Here is a 21,689-nt window from a genome sequence, read left to right as displayed (position 1 = left end):
CGTTATCCATAAATGGAAACAATAACAGTAAATCAGTTTAGCTAACCAGACCCCCTGAAAACATCCAAATGCCAGACAGCCTCCCTCTCCATGCAGGGACCATCCGGTTACGTTGCTTCTGTAAAAGGGAATGAGTGGGCAAGGTCCCAGGTCTCCTTAAGCAAAGATGAGTATTCTGTGTGTTGCAGGCTTTCCCTCCAGAGTAAGCTGCTCTTCTAATAAATGCTGTTCCGACAGCAGTGCTGCAGTTTGCCAGGAACAGCTCCCAGTGTAGGGCAGCTGCATCTGCAAAGGCATCTTCAAAGTTGCAGTTCTAATTCTCACGCCATTTGTCTTCCCTTTTACCCAGTTCTTCCAGGGGAAAGAAGAGTCCAGTGTGACCTTCCTCCCACCTCCAGAAACACTCCAATAACAGGAGCTGTAAACTGTAGCTGGGTTTCTATCTGACAGCGGCTGAGAGTCAACAGCAGCCCATCTTATCCACTTCAGAAATGAGCCCTGGCTGATTGGACAAATATTTCCTATTTACCAGCTTCTCCCCCCTCCTGGATAATTCTAGGGTTAATCCACCGCACCACCTCCTCAGCCCAGCCCCGTGATATTGACACTTAAGAAACACAGAGCTGTTTATATTTCATTGGAGAGCTCATACTATCAATTTTCACATTAGTGAGTCTAGCTATTGCTCTCTTCTATCGGGATCTATTGAGTGGTGGCAGTAGAGATATCCGCTGTAGTGAAGGAAAAAAAAATACTTAGCTGTCTGATGAAATGTTTTAAATGCATAGGGTTCACCTTGGGGTTGGCTGCTGCTCAGATTTTATCCATTAATAACACGCAGGGCTGCCACACTACTCTCCAGGGCTGATAGGAAAAATAGTACCACTTACAGATCCCCTGGTTTGCCTCAGGGAGAGTGCACCAAATGCAGCACATATCATACATTTTGGGGCTGAAATTTACTCCAGAAGAAAAAAAAAAAAAAAAAAAAAAAAGCCAAACATTATTTATATTAAAAAACAAACCCAACCCTATTCCTGCAGCACAGACAAAAGGAAGTTGTCATCTAGTCCAGTAGTTGCAGAACTCAAGTGCTTTGCTTGGGCTATGAAACACCTCTAGGCAAAACAGGGATAACATTTCATTGTAAAGGGACTTCTTTTTTTTCCCCTGCTTACAGCCCTGCAGGTTGACGTTTCATCCAGCAGGGAGAAGAATCTGAACTGTTATAAGGAGCCAAAAGAGTGGACCCTCAGTCAGCCATCATCTTTCCAGCACAAGCGACAATTTTTATTTTTTTTTTCTATCACTGAAACAATTCACAGGAAAATGATCATCAGAATGAGAATTGTTAACTGATTAGATTATTGTTGGCATTCAGTACAAGAACACAGCCAAGTGCTCAAGGGTAAGTATTATTTTCATCTGGTGATGAAGCTAAGAAAGGGATTCTGCACCCAATTCCCTGTACATTAATGATCTGAAGATATTTGGGCTGGGTTGCATTGTTTTCCCCTTTCTTTCAAAGTGAGCCACAGAGCTCTCTGCTGCCAGGAAGTGTTATATTTAAGAATATGAGTTTCTTTTGTAAAGGGAAAGGCATAATTAGATGTTAAGAGCTGATTATTGTATTGTTCTCCACACAGTTTTGCAAGAGGAACTACATTTGAAGAAAGAAGGGAAAGTATGTATTGTGCTTGGAAAGTGAGAGGTAACTGGCTTAAATATTCTTTGTCTCCATATCTGAAAACTTTTCAGAAGAGATGAGAAGTAAACCAACTTTTCACTGCACTCTAGAAATACAGCTTTTCCTGCAAGCAGCCCACTTATTTACAGTACCTGTTGGTGGAACCTGGCACTAGAGTTCACACTTAGAGCACCAACAAGACCTCCAATCTCTTCAGAAAGAACCACTTGAAACAGAAAGCTATATATATATGTGTGTGTGTGTGTGTGTGTGTGTGTGTGTGTGTGTGTGTGTATTTAAGAGCTTGAAACAAGCTGAACTTCAATCTACAGACTTCTTTTTACTACTCCATCCCCAGGGAGCAGTTGTACCTCATGCTCCTCCCGTAGGACTCAAAATCAAAATATTTCTTTTTCTGTCTGGCCGCTTACACTGAGAATTCTGTAAGCTGTAAGCCTGGACAAGTATATATTTAGCTTATCCAAACTCAGTAAGAGACTAAGTGTAGGAGATAGCTTAGGTATGAAACCACGTTGCACCTAGGAGAGACCTGGACTATAAGAAACATCCACTAAGCACTTCTCTATTTTGTGCCATACCACAGAGGACATACACTGTTCCAGTTTCTATCCTCCCAAGATATTTGAAATAAAGTTGTCAAACCTCTTGTTCTCTGGAGGCTCCTGGAACAGCTCAGAGCAGATTGGTCAACCACCACAGGCCTTCAGCTGCTGCCAGCTTCCATTTGTTTTTCAGCAGCATCTGTGAGAGAATACACAACTGATGTGAGCACTCACTTCTTTATTACTCTTCTCACCAAGTGAGAAGTGCTTCAGCCCTGCTTAACACCTCGTTCTGCTGCTACTTCTTTATCCTCAGGATCCACTATATGTCTAGGTTATAGAGTTAGTCTGAAACACAGCTCAACTCCCAGACAAAAAAAAGCCATTAAGCTATCTATACATTAAAAGCTGGCTTGGTGACCTGGCCACACAGCAGGACCTCAGCCCTGCAACAGCCTGTTCCACCTTCATTTATGGAGCCTACACAAGTTGTGATGAATTGGGAAGTACTGTAGTTTTAAGAATATCAGTACTTCCAAGTTCCAAGAATTTTACACTCTTTTTGTGGGAAAGAGCGTAGAGAATTTAGCTAGAACTACTTACCTATTCTACCCCACTCACTGTATCTTTATCATGCTCCAATAATTCTAAAGTTATATCATTACTTAAGTCTTTAAGGCCTATTTTAAAGATCATTAAGTGATTTTTTTCCTACTGCTCCTATCAGAATTTTGCTTCTAAACTTCCCAGATGTCATACCTAAAAAAGTTCAAATTCTCAAAACATAGGGGCATATAAAAGAGAAACAACACTGCAATATTTTAAGTCCATTTTACATTGCTTCCTATAAACCACACACCAAAGAACCTAAATATCTACATCTAAGATACATAAATGAGAACGATAAAAAGTAGTACATGTAAGTGAGAATAAAGAAGGAAAATGTAATAATAACACTTCAGCCTCCCTGATCCTAAGCAAAATAGCTCCTACACCACACAGTCATCTTTTTACAGAATCACAGAATGGCCAGGGTTGGAAGGGTCCTGAAGGATCATGAATCTCCAATCCCCCAGCCCTTTGCCCTGCCCATTTTTTTTTCTCTATGAGCTTCACCTGGAAGAAAAAAAGAAAAAAAAAAAAAGTAACTCCTTGCATACAGGAAATAAAGTGGTCTCATAATTAATGATGCTCTGTGAAAAACTGACTTCTTCGTGACCAGAGAAGTTCTTGGAGCCAAGGCCTGTGCTGAAGCCACCCCCTGACTCGGGGACAGGTGTTGCAATTCTTTTTAAATCTGCAGCAACAGCCTTTAGCTGTATCACAATTAACACGCTCCATGTGACAAAGTGTAACGAACTTGTGTGTTCTCCCCGGACCTGCTTGCAGCCCGAGGTGAGAACTAATGAATTGTCAGGGCTGCGGGAAGAAGACAAGGACGTGGAGGCAGAGAGAAAGGAATAAAAATGCAAACATCTGTGTTCAGAGGACAAATCTGCTCTCTCTCAGGTTATGCAGACACTTTGTATGGCTTTGGCAACTGAGCCACCTCTTTCCCTGCAATCACTGGTTAGTTAGGCTCAAACCCAAAGGCAGTGTTTGTAGAAGACTTTGTTTGAACACATCCCTTCAGTTTATTGTTTGCTTTTTTTTTTTTTTTTTTTTTTCCTCCCTTCCTTCTATGCATCTTCATCCTTCATGGTTGATTTAGATTATGATGTAAACTAACCGAACGTGACACAGCTGCTCTCCTCAATAACTAAGGAGATGCCGGCTGCCACTCACCCTGGCACGCTGGTGGTTCACAGCAGGGCATACTGGGCTGATGGGGGCCCTCTTTTTTGGCATCTGTCTGTACCATCTTCATGCAGTTTGTTGAAACAAAACCAACGATGTTAGCAGCATATGGGCAGCCAGAATAGGGGTCATTTACCTTATTTGCCAACAAAGTAAAGGACAAGGCCCGGTGAAACAGCAGTATATTGAGAAGAGCTGGCGACACAGCGGCAGAGGAGGAAACCAAGAAGGATCCCAGAAGTCACCTCTGCCCATACATCCCTTTCCTTCAAAGTGTTTAGTTGATGAGGTCTATACAAGCTCTTTGGTTGTGAATTCTATGAGTTTGGAAAGCTGAGCTGCCTCTGCTAAAGCAAACCATACACATCTGGTCAGGGCGAGCACCCCACCTCCAATGCAGAGGTCTACTGCAAAGTTTGCTGAAAGCTAACAAAGATTTTGTTGACAATCAAATTTGTGTAATGGCTAACAAAAAATAAATCATTTCCATCTGCATACACTCTGATTAATAAAGGCCTGACATCAGAGGAGCCAAAAACCTGTCAGGGATCTGATCTAATTGCATATCTAACCTGACCAGAAGTAAGAATAATTGGAAACCTCTCACGTAGATTGTTCTTCGTAACTCAGCAGGACCAGCCACACACCAACAGCTTGCACAACCCAACTTCTGCAAACAAAAGCAGTGAGGATAATTTTGGAGAAGACCCCAAGCATCCACATTCACAGATGAGCTCTCTCAGTTCGCTGCCAAAAAAAAATTAGGAACTTGTTTCTGCGGTGGAATACCTGTAGGTGTAAAGTTACAGTGCTGGGCATGTTTTAACAGATAGCCTGCGCTGAAACAAAGAACTTGAGGAAGGTGGTTAGTGGAGAAAAATAGCTCTAAATAGAACGGTGTCTGCAGAAACCAGGGATGACAAATCTGCTGCTGTATGAAAACATATGTATATGGCATTGTGAATTTAAGAGGTGTCTCACACAGCACATATAGTTCAAGTATTTATTATGACTCCGACTCATGAAAAATGTTCCCCTTTTTGTTAGCCATTTTTTGCCTGCGAAATTAAACTCACTCTCTGGATGTCTATACTTAATACGGAAATATCCTACAAAATATTATCTCTCCTTCTATATCTATGTTAATGGTTATTTAAGTTTCTGCTCTCTTCCATCCCTATCTCTTCTGGTTTCTGAGAACACATATGTGTACAAAACCCTGGATTTTAGGGGCTCACTGTTTCCTCAAATTGTGTGGGATTATAACCTTAGAGACTGCTAGTTTTACTAGATAATTTTACCAATATCTTTATATTTAAAAAAATATTTTGCTTGTTGTATGGTTTTTATAAAGTTTATATTAAAAGAGGGGAGGGAATTTAATTTTACATTATGACCCCAGAAAAAAATCACAGACTTTTATATTTCATCACTTATATCAGGAATATACATTAAAAATATATTCTCTAAAACTGCATGTCTTGGTCTGTGACAAAATTGCAGTATCTCTTGATTGAGTAAAATGCTTAACAAATACCTTCAACATTTTAAAGAAAATAAACAGAGTTACATCTAACTATGAAAAGTAAAAATGTTGTAAATAAGGGAGTTGCTTTTTTTGTTGTTGTTGCTGTTGCTGTTGTTGGTTTTCTCTTTCCTTACAGCTTAAAGCTCCAATTTCTAACTTAGATGCATAAAGATTTTTTTTATTTTTTTTTTTTGTCAGCTTCAGCGCAGAGAAACATTAAAATTCATCTCACCCCAAACCTTTGTCGGGAAAAAAAGATGTTAAATATCAGCAAATGGATCTGATAAGCTGCAGACTATTTCTGCTGTCAGAGAATGACTGTAGGACAAAAACACATGTTCAGGATTTGACATCCCTTGGCATCTTGTAAATAGCCTGCATGAATCCACACCTAAAAACTGCCAACACAAGCAAAATTGTGCCCAAGTTTCTTGTAAGTTAAGCAAGCAAAGCAGAGACGTGAAACGTGGTTGGATTGAATATAGGAACCTAAAGACCCCCAAAACTGACCTTGAGATCATTTTAGCGAAAGATCTTCTCTGCACTTTTGCAGCGCCAGCCTGATTTCTTCCTTATAAAGGGCTCTGTCATTTGTGTGTGTGTATGTGAGTGTGCTGCAGGACTGTGTAGTAAACACAGGGAAGGAAAAAAAAAAAAGAAAGAATTTTCCATAGATGAATAAGAAGGAAAAAGATCTGCTGAGTAATACAAAATAGAACCTTCTTTTTTTTCATTCCTTAAATGAAACGTGAAGTAATCCCTTGGCCTGGATTTCAAATGCTTCAACTCCACCCCCTCGCTGAAAGAAAAAAAAGGTGTTTTTGTGGTTTGTCATTCAAAGGAGATTGCTGTCTGGATAGCATTTTTGTTTCTTTTTCCTGCTTTCTTTTTCTCCCATTCCTGTTAAAAATTGCATGAAGTGATATTAATGAAGAGGAGTTTCAAAAACTGGCTTATTCTTATGCAGCATCAGTGTTTGTGCCACCAGACACGGGAAGAGATTATTCATAACATGTTTTCTTCTCCCAGTCTCTTTTTCCCCTCACTCCTTTGTTTGTTTGTTTTGTTTGTTTGTTTCAATTTCTAGATACTTTACAGAGATGTTCATCTTCCTTTCTTGGACTCAGGCTTGCCTAACATAAGAGAAGCTTATTGAAGCTGCTGGACTATGCTGTGCAAACTGCAGTCTCCTGATACTCAGTGTAGGGCCACAGGGGAGCAGGAGGCTGGTCTCAGTGTCTGTCTGGAGCAGTGGTACACATGGTTCTCTTCAGCCTAATGATGAAAAGGGAAATGGGATGAGGTCTTCACTACCGAGAAAGGTTACTCAGAAGTCAAGTGCTGTGTGCCAGGACACGGTCAGGCTGGGATGAGGAAGGTGATTCTCTCCAAAGGGCATGGAACTATTGGCAGCCTGCCTCTTTCCCTCCTCTTCCTCTGAAGCACCCTGGAGTCAGGATGCAGCCTTTAATGACTCAGTAGTCTGCTTGGCTGTGGCAGATCTTGCATTTCTGGAGAGAATCAATATAAACACTTTCTTCTGTCTTTCCTTTATTTTTTTCCCCTTTACCCATTGTACTGCCTCCTATTTCACCGTCTGCTGTCTATCCCCAGCGCCTAAGGAAGCTGTGATCCGTAATTACCGGTGCCTGGTGCTACACAGCCTGCAACAAATTTGCTCAGTGTAAAAAGTAATACGCAAAAAGCTTTTTTTCTTTTTTCTCTCCCTTTTCTCTCCCTTTTCTCTCTCTTCTTTCTCTCTTCTCTTTCCCTTCCCTTCCCTTTTTTCTTCTTCTCTTTCCCTTCCCTTCCCTTTTTTTCTCTTCTCTTCTCTTCTCTTCTCTTCTCTTCTCTTCTCTTCTCTTCTCTTCTCTTCTCTTCTCTTCTCTTCTCTTCTCTTCTCTTCTCTTCTCTTCTCTTCTCTTCTCTTCTCTTCTCTTCTCTTCTCTTCTCTTCTCTTCTCTTCTCTTCTCTTCTCTTCTCTTCTCTTCTCTTCTCTTCTCTTCTCTTCTTTTTTCTTTTTTTTTCCAAGTCTTTTTGGCAGGCTCTGGAAAAGGCCTGTTTCCTGGCAGGAGGAAAAGCCAGCCTTGGCTTCAAGCAGTCACTGACAATTCCCAGCATATGGTAAGAGAGGGAGCTTCCGCCTACCCCATCAGGTAAGTGCCATCTTCCTTACTACAGGCAGCAATGATCGATGTCACGCTTGGAGAGCACTGGCTGCTGGGATAGGAGCCAAGTGGCCAACTGGCCGATACAACGGAACAGGTCAGCGTGGACAAGGCCTCTGGGTGGGGAAGGCATGCTAGCATAAGCATGCAACCAGGAAATGTGTTGTCTTGATACACTGTCATGTGCTTCAGGTTTTTGGCTCTGAAGCCCAGTTTGAAAAGTTTGTATTGTTTACATTTGGGTTTCGAAAGGTGTGCTGGAGTTTTTTGCATGTGCCTCTCAGCAAATAGAGCACTGCTTGTGTGCCATTCCTTCTCTCTGTTTTCTTCTCTTTTTAGTCCTCCAGTGTCTTTTCACGTTGTTTTTATAGCCTTTTATTTCACTTTGGCTAGAGGAAGACCCAATCACACATTCATTCCAGTTCTGCTTATGGTATTTCCATTATATTAGAGCAGTGCACTGCAGAGGCAAACACAAAGGTAGACCTCTTAGGGTAACCCTAAGCCTATCATAGTCCCAGGCAGTGGTTCAGCACCAGCTTGGCCTCACATTCTCTTTCCCAAACCTTTTCTTGCATAGTACTCTGCAGCATCACATGGAGTTTTGATACTTCAGAGCCATATGTTCAGGACTGCAAGTGGTTGCAACATGCTTGGGAGAGGAACAAGGTCTTGCACTGTGGTCCCACCCATGGAGCAGGGGGCATTGTGAAGATCAGGCCTCAGCCCCCTTGGGCTTTCCATAAGGCAGACTTCCTCTGCTTCCATAAGGCAGGTTTGCTTCCAGGCTCCCAGAGCAGATAAGTACCTTCAAGGCCCCATTGAGCCATTAAGACCAGATCCTCAGCTGTAAATCAGAGCAGCTCCATAACATTTTTTCCCCTCACCTGAGCCCTGACCTAGAGGGACCACATCTAGTGGAAAGAGGGTAATTCATTCTCCATGCTCACTCAATCCATAGACCCTCGGCCAAGGATGCTTATTATTGCTAACAGGAGTGCTGCTCTTTATCATACTGGCAGGGCTAAGAGAGCCCTAACTCATTTCCCATAGAGCTCTGAATAGCCATTAGCTGGTAAAAAGTTTTGGTGAGATCCAAACTGAGCTGTTCTCCATTTATCCTAATGAGGACTGTGCACTTTGCAGTTTGTCCTCCAACACAGAAATAAACTGTCAGTGGCTTCTCTTCTGCCACAGATTGATCTAATACAACTGCCTCAACGCACTTTGCTTGTGCAGACCGTTCCAGTGCACATTACTGTCATTTCTGATGCCCTAAAAGCTACTGCCTTCTCCCTCCCATGCTCTTAAATGCCTTAAATGCTCTTAAAAAGTGTGGTGACACTTTTACGGGTGATGGGGCAAGGGTCACATGCTGAATCTTTGCATGCCAAGAGATGCAAACAGCAGATTCCCATCCCTAAGAGGAAAGCAGAGTCTGATTTCTTTTGTCAGTAGTTTCCTTGTTTGTGCTTCCTTATTACAGATAAGCAAAAAGAAAGATGAAACCTTTCTTAAATTGAATTCAAGGTTTTCTGATTGCCAGGATAAAGGATAGTCTAAGCAACCACAGCACAAGCATCCTTGTTTGCCATGAGAAATCAAGAAACACAGAACTGTAATGCAAGATAGTCTAGAATCCATCACAAAACACTGAGCTGAGCCCTTTGTGAGCCATTCCCCAAGTACCAGAAGTACCAGAAGGAGCAGGGAGTCCATGATCATAAATTCATTCACCTGCACTATCAGGTTGCAGTGGATGCTGGTTAAAGGAAGAAACAAATGCAACTGATTTGCAACTGCCTGCATTTGTGGTGAACTGCTTTTGTGCCCCTGCATTTCAGACAATTATGCATTCAGCCTGCAGTGGTATTTTAATGGATTGATTAAAAAAACCCAGAACATTAAACTAAAGGCAAATGTTTCAGTTCCAGTCCCAAAATACTGCATCAAATGTCTGTTTTAGAGAGGCTATGATACATCTTTAACTTTTCATTTTCTGAGTATTTAAAAGTGATTTTCAGATTTTGAATTTTCGATATCTCATTTTTGTTGTTTGATTGTTTTACCTTATTCTGTGATGCCTGAGTTGTAATGTTTTATAGCATGACAAGCATCAAATACTTTGATTCAGAACAATAGAAAAGTTACTATAGTCTACAGTGATGCCAAATAATAAATAATCCTTTTGATTTTGAAATAAATTAAACAAGATAAATATTTCCAGAATTACATTTTTAATGTACTGCTAATACTATTGACACAACGTGAAACAATTACAATTAGAGTGAAATAAACACTGTCAGTATTTAAAACAAACAAATTCCATTCCATCATGATTCTACTCAAAATATCCACTTTGTTTAATTAACTACAGCTCCTGAGCATTGATGAGTGGATTTTCAAGTGTTTAACAAGTTATGTGGAGTTCAGCAACAATTATTATTTCTTTTGACTGGTCATTCTTGTGGAATATTGCTGCCCATCATATGATATCCATTACTTCTCAGTTTCTAAAGTCTGCCATCCACATAGGGAATGGGAATGGTTCCGTGCGACTTAGGTGACCAATCATAAAACAAAAAATGAATAGTTAACAGCTGTCAGGACTTACTACTGAAAACAGTTTCATTCGAGTTTATGTGTCCTCATGGTTCTGATTTTCTAAAAATGGCAATCCAGGTGTTCCAGCTGAAAAGTGTAGGTATCTCCAACAGAACCAGCATCTATGGAGATATCACCAAAAGGAGTCTCTGCTTTATCTTCTTTCTTTTTTCTTTTTTTCTTTTTTTCATTTCCTTTGCCTTAACAAGAGTAAAACTTGAACACAGTCAGGTGTTTTCACTTCAGAGGCTCCAATTGGCAACAACTCCAGTGCTTGGAAGCTAACAAATTTGTTGTGTCACAATTGATAATCAACTCTAGTAAAAGAATGTCCAAATCAATTGAGCTTTAGCAAGGGCAAACTGACTGGACACAGCCAGGCTCCCAGCAAAAGTAGGCCAAGCTTGATAAATTTGCCCTTATTATAGCTATTGATGTTTAAATTTCTTCAGGGATGTTGTTACATGGGTGCCTAGTGGTGACAGAGGTACGGTGACCTCCTTCGATCCTTAATCTACACCTGTTAGTTGGCTCCCTAGTTGCTTGTGAGTATACTCAAGCTTAAAGGTTAACAAAAGAAAAACAGGCCAAGTTTACGCGACTGCAGCAACGGATCAATGCAGAGTAAATAACCTTCTCTGTCTTATTTCCCCAAGCATTATTGATCCGAGTTCTTTGTTCTTTGTCATGTTTCTGTCTTCTAATCCCAGGGGACACTAAACGATCGGCTCATATTGGACATGTTAACTGGCACATTATGACAGCTACCATTTTGTCACTCAATGCAGTGCTATATATAAAGAACCCTCCATTCAGGGTTTTCTAAGCTGTTCTCTCTAAAACAAGAATGCTTTTTTTCCCTTCAGCTTCCTTTGTTCGCTCACCCTCTGCCCCTTAGGTATTTTGTCTAGAGGGCTGCAATAACACTAAACTTTTTTTTTTGTCATTATTAATTGCCGCTCCTAAAATTCCTCCACCCTTAAAGATGGACAATAACCCAACAGTTAAAAATAATAGACACTTGTGCAGCATTCAGAGCTCGGCAGGAGTTTCAAGCAGCAGCAAAGGCTGGTATCAATTCCGACCTGTCGGGGCTTGTTGTTTTTTATTTAGGAACAGGAGCCCTTTCCTTTCATTATCAAGGTTACATTTAAAGGATATTGCGCTTTCCTAAGTGTCCTCAATGGATTTCTATGGGATATTACAGATATCACTCTAGCCACACGGAGCCCAAGCCCTGTCTTTCAGCTGTGCAGATGCTCCAAGTGCCTTAGCAGCTCTATAAACTTGCAGATTTGTGGTGGAAGTCTGTGTTCACTAGGAGACTATTGGATTCCTATCAAAATTAATTGGATTTCCTTCCTTATGAATGCTCTCTCTACATGCCCATCTCTGAATAAAGACTTGCCAATAATAACTCCCAGAATTATAAAGATTAAAAAAAAAAAAAAAAAGAAAAAGAAAAAGAAAAAAGTGAACTTGGAAGGCATGGCAACCTACTAGTGCTTATTTAGCCTTCCTCACACTGTATCTAGGACACAGAAAAAGGCTATTTTAAAAGAAAAAGTTTTTCCCTCCTGTGCCAAAAAACTAACAGAGAGGGATCGAATTGCTGGGGTAAGTGCTGTATGCCTTTCTGTCAGTGCAATGGAGAGGACAGCCATCTGAATAGTACCGCAGGCATTCAAGGCTATGAAATTCATAAGGCATTCTGGATCTGTCTGACACTCAATCAACAGCATGGTATAAGTAGGGAGAGAAGAGCTACATTTTAAAAACAAAGAGATTTGATAGTCAGAAGGTAAATTCCTGTAAATTTCTCTACGTATAGCATTTCACTGCATTAACCATCACTAATCGCCATGCAAATACACTCTGTCAGTGGACAATAATAGCATTATTACTTTCCTGCCACAGAATGTTATCTTTGTTTAAGTCACAGCTAAGTCAATCTGTTCTTTGAACAGGTACTTTTGTGAATGTGAAAAAAACCAGTGGAAAAAGCCACTGTATATTTCAATTGAATTTCAAGTTCCTTCACGTCTCCATAGCTGATAATTAAACCAACTGACCTGTTTCTGCATCGAAGCCTGCAGGAAATTAAGCAGATAATACTCATTAGGTAGATAGGCTTTGGGGGATAGTGTATTAAAAGAAAAAGAAAGAGCCCCCCAACCAAACAAATACACTGAACTATGAATCTCAGAGCAATCTCATCACTTGGCTCCAGGACTCTCATTTTTTCCACTGGTGGAAGAGTTTGGGGAAGTGTTAACTGTAACTTTTGAAAAAGGGACCTAAAAACATATTTGAAGAATTTATCTCAGTTAAACTCAATCATTCAAGCCTAAAATCCAACCCAAATACTTATTCTTTAAGTAGAAATAGATCATTCCAATATTCATATTTCACAGGTGGCATATTTGTTTGTTTTTCCCTTTTTCACTTCAAACCATTAAAATACAGTAAAAGCGCAACTGGAATGCAGTTTGTTGTGCGTCTTGAGAGACCTCTCACTTTATTTCAAATGGGTTTATTTTTCTTTCTAATATGCTGAAAATGCATCCTGAAAAGATGCTTTAATTTCCACAAAACATTTGTAATTTTTGGACCTGCTGATAAACTGAATAAAACAGAGATCAACCTGATTTAACGGTCAGTTCATTCACTATTTGTCTATCCAGCTGCAAATACTTTGAGGCAAATACCACATTTCTTTATCTCTTTATAGTGTGTCTAAAACATCATAATAAAATCTAATTATTAATAAAATTGACATGTAAATGCAATAGAGGCATTGCATGTGGGCAGTATGTCTTGTGCTGCTGGAATCTCTTCCTCCGTATTTCCAACCAGCATTTATATTGTGGAGTGTGGCATGAAAAGGTCAAATACGAGAAGAGTTATGGCGTAATTATCCTTAAAGGGTTGAATATCTACAGAAAGGACATGTAACATAGTCCAGAAATGCAGAATAAATTTCAAATTGGCTAAAATAAAGAATTTCTTGTCCTAAGTGATGTGCACGAGTATTTCCTTTCCTAAAACTGCAATGTCACTGTCTGGCAGGTGTCAAATAATGTCTCTGTTTTGATTTCAGGTGATGCAGTTAGTGGGGTTTTTATTTCCATTTATTACAATCCCAGTTAACCTCTGTTCCTCACTGGGGCAATCTGTAAAGTGATGTCACTGATGTGGTGACATCACTGTGTTAAAATTATGCCACGGTGGCATATATGTGATGAAGTATAACAGTACACAAAATATATTTCAACTGTGCAAAGCCAGATGTGCAAAGCTCACAGTGTTTGCACTGTATATTTTAAAAAAGGTGTTTTCCTGTATTATTTTTATGCAACTATAAAATACTATGAAAAAATATATATATCTCCCGAATGATGTATTATTATTTATTTCTTAATTTATCTTTATTAGTTGTGAGCAAAATGATGAAGTTGGATTCCCTTAGATTTGACAGACATTCATCCTGATCCGTAATTCATAGGGAGGACAGATCTCAGGTGAGAAGCCAGGTCCATGTCCCAGTGTTTAGAATTTCAGTTCTTTGCCCTTTTTTAAGTGCTGGACCAGCAACTACCAAACTGCTAGCAGTGGAAGCATTCTGTTTAAAGAATACAGTGAATAGCATTTGAAAGCAGCTTTTTCTAAAGGTGTTTCAGTGGGAGGTTTTGTTTTGCTTTTTTCGTTGTTTTCTCAACATGGCCTTTGCCCCTTTACAGTGCACTCTTATGCTCCAAGTACAGAGCAGGAGCCAATTCTACAGTTTCATACCATTTGTGCCTTGATAGGGCAGTAGTAATATTCTCAGAAATCTTCAGGGAATATGACCTACCAGTCTGGATTCAGTTTTATAAAGGGACTAGTCTCTCTGACTATAAAAAGCCTCACAAAAGGCCAAGTCATCAGCTAAGTAAAAAAAGAACAGAAAAAAAAGAAAAAAACCCAACCAAAAAAGATGGTGGTTCCTAAATCATACAATAAATAAATAAATAAATAAATAAATAAATAAATAAATAATAAAACAAATCTAAATATCAGCAAGAGGACTCTTGGTTTCCTTTAGGAAGTGCTGGGTAGTTCAGCTGACCCCGAGATGGGTTATTTCAGGGTTTTCCACTGTTAAGTGGGTCGTTAAGGTAAATGACCAAAGAGACAGACCTGTCAGAACCTCTCAAGCTTGTCAGAAAAGACACTTTCCTTCTTCCCATTGGAACTGTGTTGAGAACCATAGAATTAGCCTCTAATTTTCCTGGTTGAAATAATGAGACATTGTCACAGTCCTCAGCTGGGTGAAATTGACATTTTTCTGATGAGTTTTATAATTTAGACTAATTTAGGATATAATTTAGTCTTTGGTCTAGCTGAAAGCTGATCCAGGGTCTGAGCTTTATGTACAAAGATAAACTTAACTCTGAGTATGGATGCATCTGTATGCACGTGTACCGTTTGGTGATTTGGGATCTTGGGGATATTTGTGATTTTATTAGTATTATTCTTTCATTCCTCTGTTGTTAGAAAAGGATGTTTCCATAAATAAAGCTTTTAGACTGTTTAGCAGATATACCTCCTGCCTTCCCGGGCACAACCCAACCTCTTCTAATAATACAAATGTTATCATAGTCTAAAAAGTTATTATTGTCCTTAATGTGTATTTTGCATTCTTATCAAAGGCCAGGATGGAAAGAAATCACGGTCAGAAAGAGAAAGGGTCAAACTGACCATAAAAAGATATTTTTTTTCCTTCACATACTGAGCAAAGCAGGATTGTTAGAGTAGTCACTTGCAAACCATATTATTCATAACACTTCACAGTTTTCTCATGGAAGCTGACAAACGTGCACTGCATGAACATATTTTGTTAATTCCTTATTTTTTTGCTATGAATACAGCTGAATAATTTTAGAGCATTTTCCTGACAGCAGTGATGGTGATACTTTGTAGCTTCCCTTGGATGAACATTACTACTGTTTTGCTCATTTTAAGGATGAGTAAAAAGAGGCACAAACAGTGAAATAAAGGTCAAGTGCAGGACTATGAAAATACAGGGAGCTCTGACAATTTTGAATGACTACCCCATATTCAAGTAAAACTCTGAAATCTTATACTAAAGTAGTTAGCCATTTATCTAGAGCATGGTATTTTAGGAGGAATTACTATGTTTAACTAAAATATGGCAAAACATTTTTGTATTCTTAACAAATCTTTAGACTCAAGCTAGAAACCTCTGGACCATTTGTTCTATCTTCGTATTTAAACATGATCTTAACAGTCACAGTTCACCCATGGCAGCAAGAGACATGATTGCAAGAAAGCACACTAATACGGACCAGAGCTGAATTAAACTGTGTTGATGGAGATAACCAGTTGCATATGTTTTTATTTAGCAGGAGCCAAATCAGATAACCTCCATACAGAAACACTGGGCTTGATGGATATTTATTTCTCAGAAAAGACTGGATTGCAGCCTGAGTCGTGATTACGACGTCTATCCGTTTATACTTAGGAATCAGGAAAATGAAATTCTGGATAAAGTGAAAAGGTGACTGGAGAGGAAGGAAGAGCAAAGTGTGTGAAGGGCAAAGACATAAACATTGGTGCTGTTCTCTTTGTGTTACTAGACAAGGACCTTCTATTGATTTCTCCAGGCATGCTTGCACTTCCTTCCTTCAGTGACTAATGATACGCCCTTTGGGTTATGATGACACTGCATTTCATAGGCCTGCAGGTCGAATACCTGATGTATTCCCTGCCCAGCTCCTTCTTTAAGTCATTGTCCGACTCCAAGCCAGGCTCTTCTCAACGTGAAGCAAATAAGAAAGGGAGATAATTTATGTCGTTCATCTCAGGACAGAAAATAAAATGCAACTCTTCCAACAGGCTCAAACATAGCTGGGTCTTGTCTGGGGCTTCATTTCCAGTCAGCAGCATTGCATCCAGTCTGGTGCCTTGAATGTTTTTCTCACAACAGTTTCCAGAACTCTGTTTCCTTCTGCAGGAGCCCCTGAGTGCATATGTGTTAGGCACACATTTCTTCGCCCACCTCTGCGTTGGAACACAGATTTGTTTTAACTTTGATGAACAATCCTCCACAAAAATTTAAAGAAAGAAGTGACTGATTCTTCTCTCACTTTCAGTAAATTAGGAATAATTCCCCTCTACCTCCTACCCCTAGGCCATGGAGTTAACACAAATAATGTAAAAATGGTGAAGGTGACAGAAGAGTTAGGCTAAAAATGAAGAAGCCTACTGCCTTCAACACAGAGAATGTGGGCCGCAAATTATATCTCAGCCTATTTAATTGCCAGGCAAAATGTGGGACAAGAACTCTTGGGGGCTCCCAGTCATCGTCGATATGAAGCATTTGTTATAAGTAGCCCATAATAGCTGCTCTGGCCAGCCTCCTTCTCATGTTCAAGAAGTAAAAACAGCAGGAGATTTTTGAAGGCGTGAAGAAGTAAGCATCTGACTTTCACTTACTTTCAACAAAATTTTGTCCTATCACTACCCTGCGTGCCTTTGAACATATCGACCTATATTCCACCAGCAAACTAACTTTTGCATAATGAACTCTGAGCTCTCACTGTAACCACCTGAAAGACCAGTGTCACCACGAGTGAGAAATACCTTAAACTACTCATTTGAACAAAGGACTTTTTTATCTCAATATCCAACACTGCTTTTACTGCTTATGGAGAATGATTATTTTTGTGAAGCTGGAGATCCCATCATTTAACGTGCAGAATCTAGAATGCCAATCAGAATGGCTAAATAGCTCATGGTTGTAGCAAAATGTAGCTGTAAGGCTTTCCTGAAGCACCTCATAATGTAAATGGGATTTTCTCATCTAGAGACTGAATTTACAGCTCAGATGTAAAATTTTCTGTCTTCCAGGAGACTACTGTGACTTGAAAAAACCTTAGAAGGCATAGAAATGCATCCCTAAAAGCCTAGAAGAAGTCTGATACTGAGAAGCCTCTGGACTCCTTTCCACGATTGCCTATTCTTACAGAACACTGGAAACAGTTTAAGTGCAGAGACACTGCCCCTGTCTCACCCTCTTTTGATGACAAATCTCCCCAAGGAGGAGATAGCTATTTCTTAGCTGTAGACTGGAGAGCTGCCTTTGGTTCAACAGCAGGATGCAAGCATTTCTTTCTTGGGCTGCACTGTATTTATACTGCAACTTTGCCAAATGTTGATAAGGAGACACTGATGTGTAAAACCTGAGCATGTTTGATCTTTGCTCCAATCACTGCTGATAGCAGTACGCATGCCTTCTCCTTCTCCCCATCTCCCCTGAACATATTGGCCAAAGAAATGAGTGGAAAAGATTGGAAAGCAAGCACTTGTTAGCCATAGCAGTGCTGACAAATGCCAGTTCGGTCAGCGGCCATGAAGTTTGATCTCAAAGCATACGGAGTAGCATAGATGGGGATCAGAGGAGCTTTCCAGGAACTATTCTGGATGCTGAACTGGAGATTCCAGCAGCTGCTGCAGCAAAAAACCTGCCCATATCATACTTCAACTGCATCCCAGGTCCTGCTGGACTGTGTGGAGATATTTCATCTGGTAAGGAGCTGCAGTCAGGCACAGGAGTGATGCTGACAGTGTCAGGAGGCAAGAAAATTCATACAGAAAGGGAGCAGAAAGGGGGATCTGATTTCTAGTTATTCAAATGCTAAACAGGTGAAGTGACCTAGCAGCAGCCAGAGAGTCAAAGCAGGTTCTGAGGATTAGAATCCAGTTCAGCATCCAGAATAGTTCCTGGAAAGCTCCTCTGATCCCCATCCAATTGAAAAGTTCTGGTTGGAAGGGACCTTCAAAGATCATAACTCCAACTGCCTGATCTATTCAGGGCTAATCAGAAGTTAAAGAGTACTAGTGAGGGCACTGTCAAATGCTTCTTGAACACTGGCAGGCACTGGGTATCATAGTTATAACCTACTGTGCCATGCTAAGACAGAGGAGCATTTACTCCAGTAACATGTGGGCTCATGGAAATACTCTGCTAACGGCCAGTAACATGAAGAAACATACATCTGAGGATAATTTCTTAGTTATCTTATTTCTGAAGCTGCTTTTTTTTTCCTCAGTTTCATTCATTTTCCTTCTCCTGCCACCATTAGGAGGTGCTGAATGGATGCTTTCTCCAGGCAGACACATATTACGCCAACTGATACAGAAATACATTCACACAGGGAATTCCTGAACCGCCTGTTAGTTTTAGAAATATTTTTCAAGAGCCAAAATTATGTGATCCTTCTTGGAACACAAAGACCATGAAAATCAGTAAGAATTTTCCTCCATTGAAGATCTGGAAGTCTGTGCCATCTCTTAATATCCAACAGACTTCTCAACTATCTGGTGTGATTTTCTAAATTGAAACATATGATAGAAATGGAAAGCTTAATGAAGTTTCCTCAGCTTACTAATTATTCGCTCTTTATTTTTTTCTTCCCTTCCTTGCCTGACAACTGAAGATTGCAGAGACATAAAGCTCCGAGCTTTGAGTTGCTCACAAAACCCCTTTTTCTGTATCCACACACGTTAAGATAAGAAAGAAATGACATCGCTCATGTAATAAGAATGCCAAATGTCTGAACAAAAGATCTGATTTTTTCAAATGAGTATTTTTACCATCCTGAGATTGATGAATTAGTAGGGATTTTAATTTTAAGTCTGTGGCTACTATTGCCACACTTCACTGACTAGGACCAGCAGCTATTCCACCCATTTGTAATTTTATTTCTTTACCAAGTGCTTGATCATGAGAAACAATAACTGTCAGCAGCATAAATTCCCACAGAACTTTCAAGATGTACTCTGACTAAGTACAGATCCAATAACCTAACTGCTTCCAATATCTCTCAGGATCAGTCTCTACCTGTTCAAGACTGAGCCATAATGTTCTGTAGAATGCAACTGTCTACAGAAGTAGGAGCCTTCAATATATCAGCGTATGAAATCATTCCTATTCCTCTGCAGTAGTTTGTAAAGTTTCCAAACTGCTTTCCAGGCTTTCTGAATGAAAGCCACTATATAAGTGTAAGATGCCATTATTATTTATTGTTTCAGTTTGACAGAAAGATGGAGGGTTTCATTTTGACTTTATATTTCCATCTCCTCTCCACTTTGCCTTTGTTTCATAACTTTATGACATGCAGGATTTTCCTTTGTATTCCTTCCAAGCTATTAAGACAGAGAGGTTGGAAATGCTGTAGACGCAAGTAAGTTTTTTATTATAGCAATTTTTAATTATTGTGTTCTCATCACATAGGAGATTAGACTAAAGGCCTCAAGCACCAGCGTCCTGTGTCTGAGGGTAGCTGGTCAGGATTTTCCTAAAAGGAAATTTATGTCCCATTCACAAGGACCTTACAGACAGGGAAGCTTTTTTCACCACCCTACATTTCTGCTCACCTTGGCCCTTTGGAATGCTTTTTAATATTTATTTTAAACATGGTTCTTTGCAATCTTCTGTAGTAATTATTACTCTCTCTGTTTAGTTATTATTTTCTGTTACCTCTCACCCAAACATATATATTTTTAATTTATCCCATATTTTCTAGTAGGGAACTGTATTTCACAGCTACAAGATGCTATATTATTTCTTCTTGAATATTTAATTTAATAAGTTTTAGTAAGGTAAATGTTAGCTGCTTCTACTTTGAATCATCCATAATTTTGCTAACAACCAGTACAAGACACAAAACACCTGCTCTTCAGTATGTCTTTGCTGCTTGAGCCAGCTGAAGAAGAGTTTCAGTTCCAAACAGTCTTTAGAAGAGCAGAGAATGAGACTCAGCTCTCATTCCATTACCAGCCTTATTTAATCTAAAATACATCTAAAAGAGACTCTGTTATCTCTGAGTTGTGTGAACGCAACACAGCATGTTGATGCAAGATCTGTGGTGAACCATATAGAAAAAAAAAGGTGTGGAATCCTAAGTACGTGAATTCAGCAGGTAAAACAGGACGCAAAATAACATTTGAGGTCTGTGGCTCTGTCTCAGATAGTGAAGGAGGAGATAACTGCTTCTGTAGTGCATAGAAATGAGAACAGCAGAGAATTAGTATGATGGGTGCCATAACTGCATTAATGTCAGTAATATCTGTCACAAAGCAAAAAATAGATTAAAGGAGGAGTGTGCTGTCTAGCACATCATGGTGCCATGTGATCTCCCAAATGCTGAAGTACTGAGGTAGATTGTTTTTTGTTTTAATCATAATTACTCCAGTGTCAAATGAGATTGTAATGAGATATGGAGTTGTTAAGGAGAGTTCATCATTTTGGTACTTCTGAGAGATGGTGTCAGATAACAAGTTTTTCTCCCCATGTTTTTCCCACTTTTACAGCTGCCTCTTCATTTCCTGGTTTGGAGACTGACTCAGAATTGAAGACATTAAGCATTAAAATTAGCTGAAAAATAAAGGGTGGAGATGTGAATAATGTCAGGGACTTTGAATTCTATTTCTCATGAGCTTTCAAACATGTTCAACTTTTCTTAAAAGTCTTGTTTAATACTTGTTCCAGCTACTTTTAGAAGACACTTTGGAAGACATGAGGGCCAGATACTTCAGACACGAAGCCTAATGACTTGGAGCACAGACCACTTAAAAATCGGTCCCAAATCCCTGAGGCTTCTGTACTTTGGCTGATAAGGCAGAGCCTGGTGTATCATCAAAATTTCTGTGATATCCTTTGATGACAATGCAGAGATCATGATAATGTAAAATAATGGATTAAATTTCTGAGCATAACTGTAGTGATGAAACAATTTAAACTCATTTCTGAAGGCATTCATGCATTGGTGCTCGCTCAGGGTTTGGACTAGAATGCTACTATCTCCTAGACACTAGACAGAGATGTTTTCAGTTGATGACCATTCTCTGTTATTATACTTGTAAATCACAGCCTGTTCTCATCCTTAAAGATCAAGAAAGGAGTAATTTCTGTTTTACAGGAGATTATTTGCACTATAAGTCTAACTCTTGCTCACTTTGAGGTACTTAAATCTGGAGCCCTGGCTGTAGGACAGACAGATAGTGCCAGTGGGAAAATCAGCTCTGAACTTCATAATGGGAATTTCATTCATTTTCTGAATGTGTTCATCCTTATCCATTAGCCCAGAGGACCCAGGACTAGCAGACTCCTGTGAAATTCAGTCCACTGCCTCAGGTTAGATTAAATGAATCTATTCTTCAGATCATCAGAATTTAAAAAAAAAAAAAAAATAAGAATACAAAACCCAAACCAAACAGAAAGCACCAACAACCACATAATCATATAATAATATGGAAGGAAATGAAGGATAAAAAAA

At 39.6% G+C, this 21,689-nt stretch overlaps 1 long non-coding RNA gene across 2 annotated transcripts in view; it reads right to left on the bottom strand.

Moving 5' to 3' along the window:
* LOC128075164 (uncharacterized) overlaps window positions 1-21,689 on the bottom strand; it is a 175,721-nt gene that overhangs the window by 88,568 nt on the left and 65,464 nt on the right. Inside the window, exons 1-2 of one of the 2 annotated variants that reach the window (XR_008203678.1) lie at window positions 6,086-6,187; window positions 2,351-2,449 (exon numbers count right to left, since the gene is read on the bottom strand). This is a non-coding gene — a long non-coding RNA (uncharacterized LOC128075164). Of the gene's footprint in view, window positions 1-2,350; window positions 2,450-6,085; window positions 6,188-21,689 lie in introns of those variants that run through there. The other variant, XR_008203680.1, reaches the window with a different exon arrangement.

Source organism: Tympanuchus pallidicinctus, unplaced genomic scaffold (assembly GCF_026119805.1).
Source record: "Tympanuchus pallidicinctus isolate F22 unplaced genomic scaffold, pur_lepc_1.0 scaffold12, whole genome shotgun sequence".
NCBI classification, from domain to species: domain Eukaryota; kingdom Metazoa; phylum Chordata; class Aves; order Galliformes; family Phasianidae; genus Tympanuchus; species Tympanuchus pallidicinctus.
Note: the sequence above shows the minus strand (reverse complement) of the source record. Positions and strands in the feature narration are given on the sequence as shown.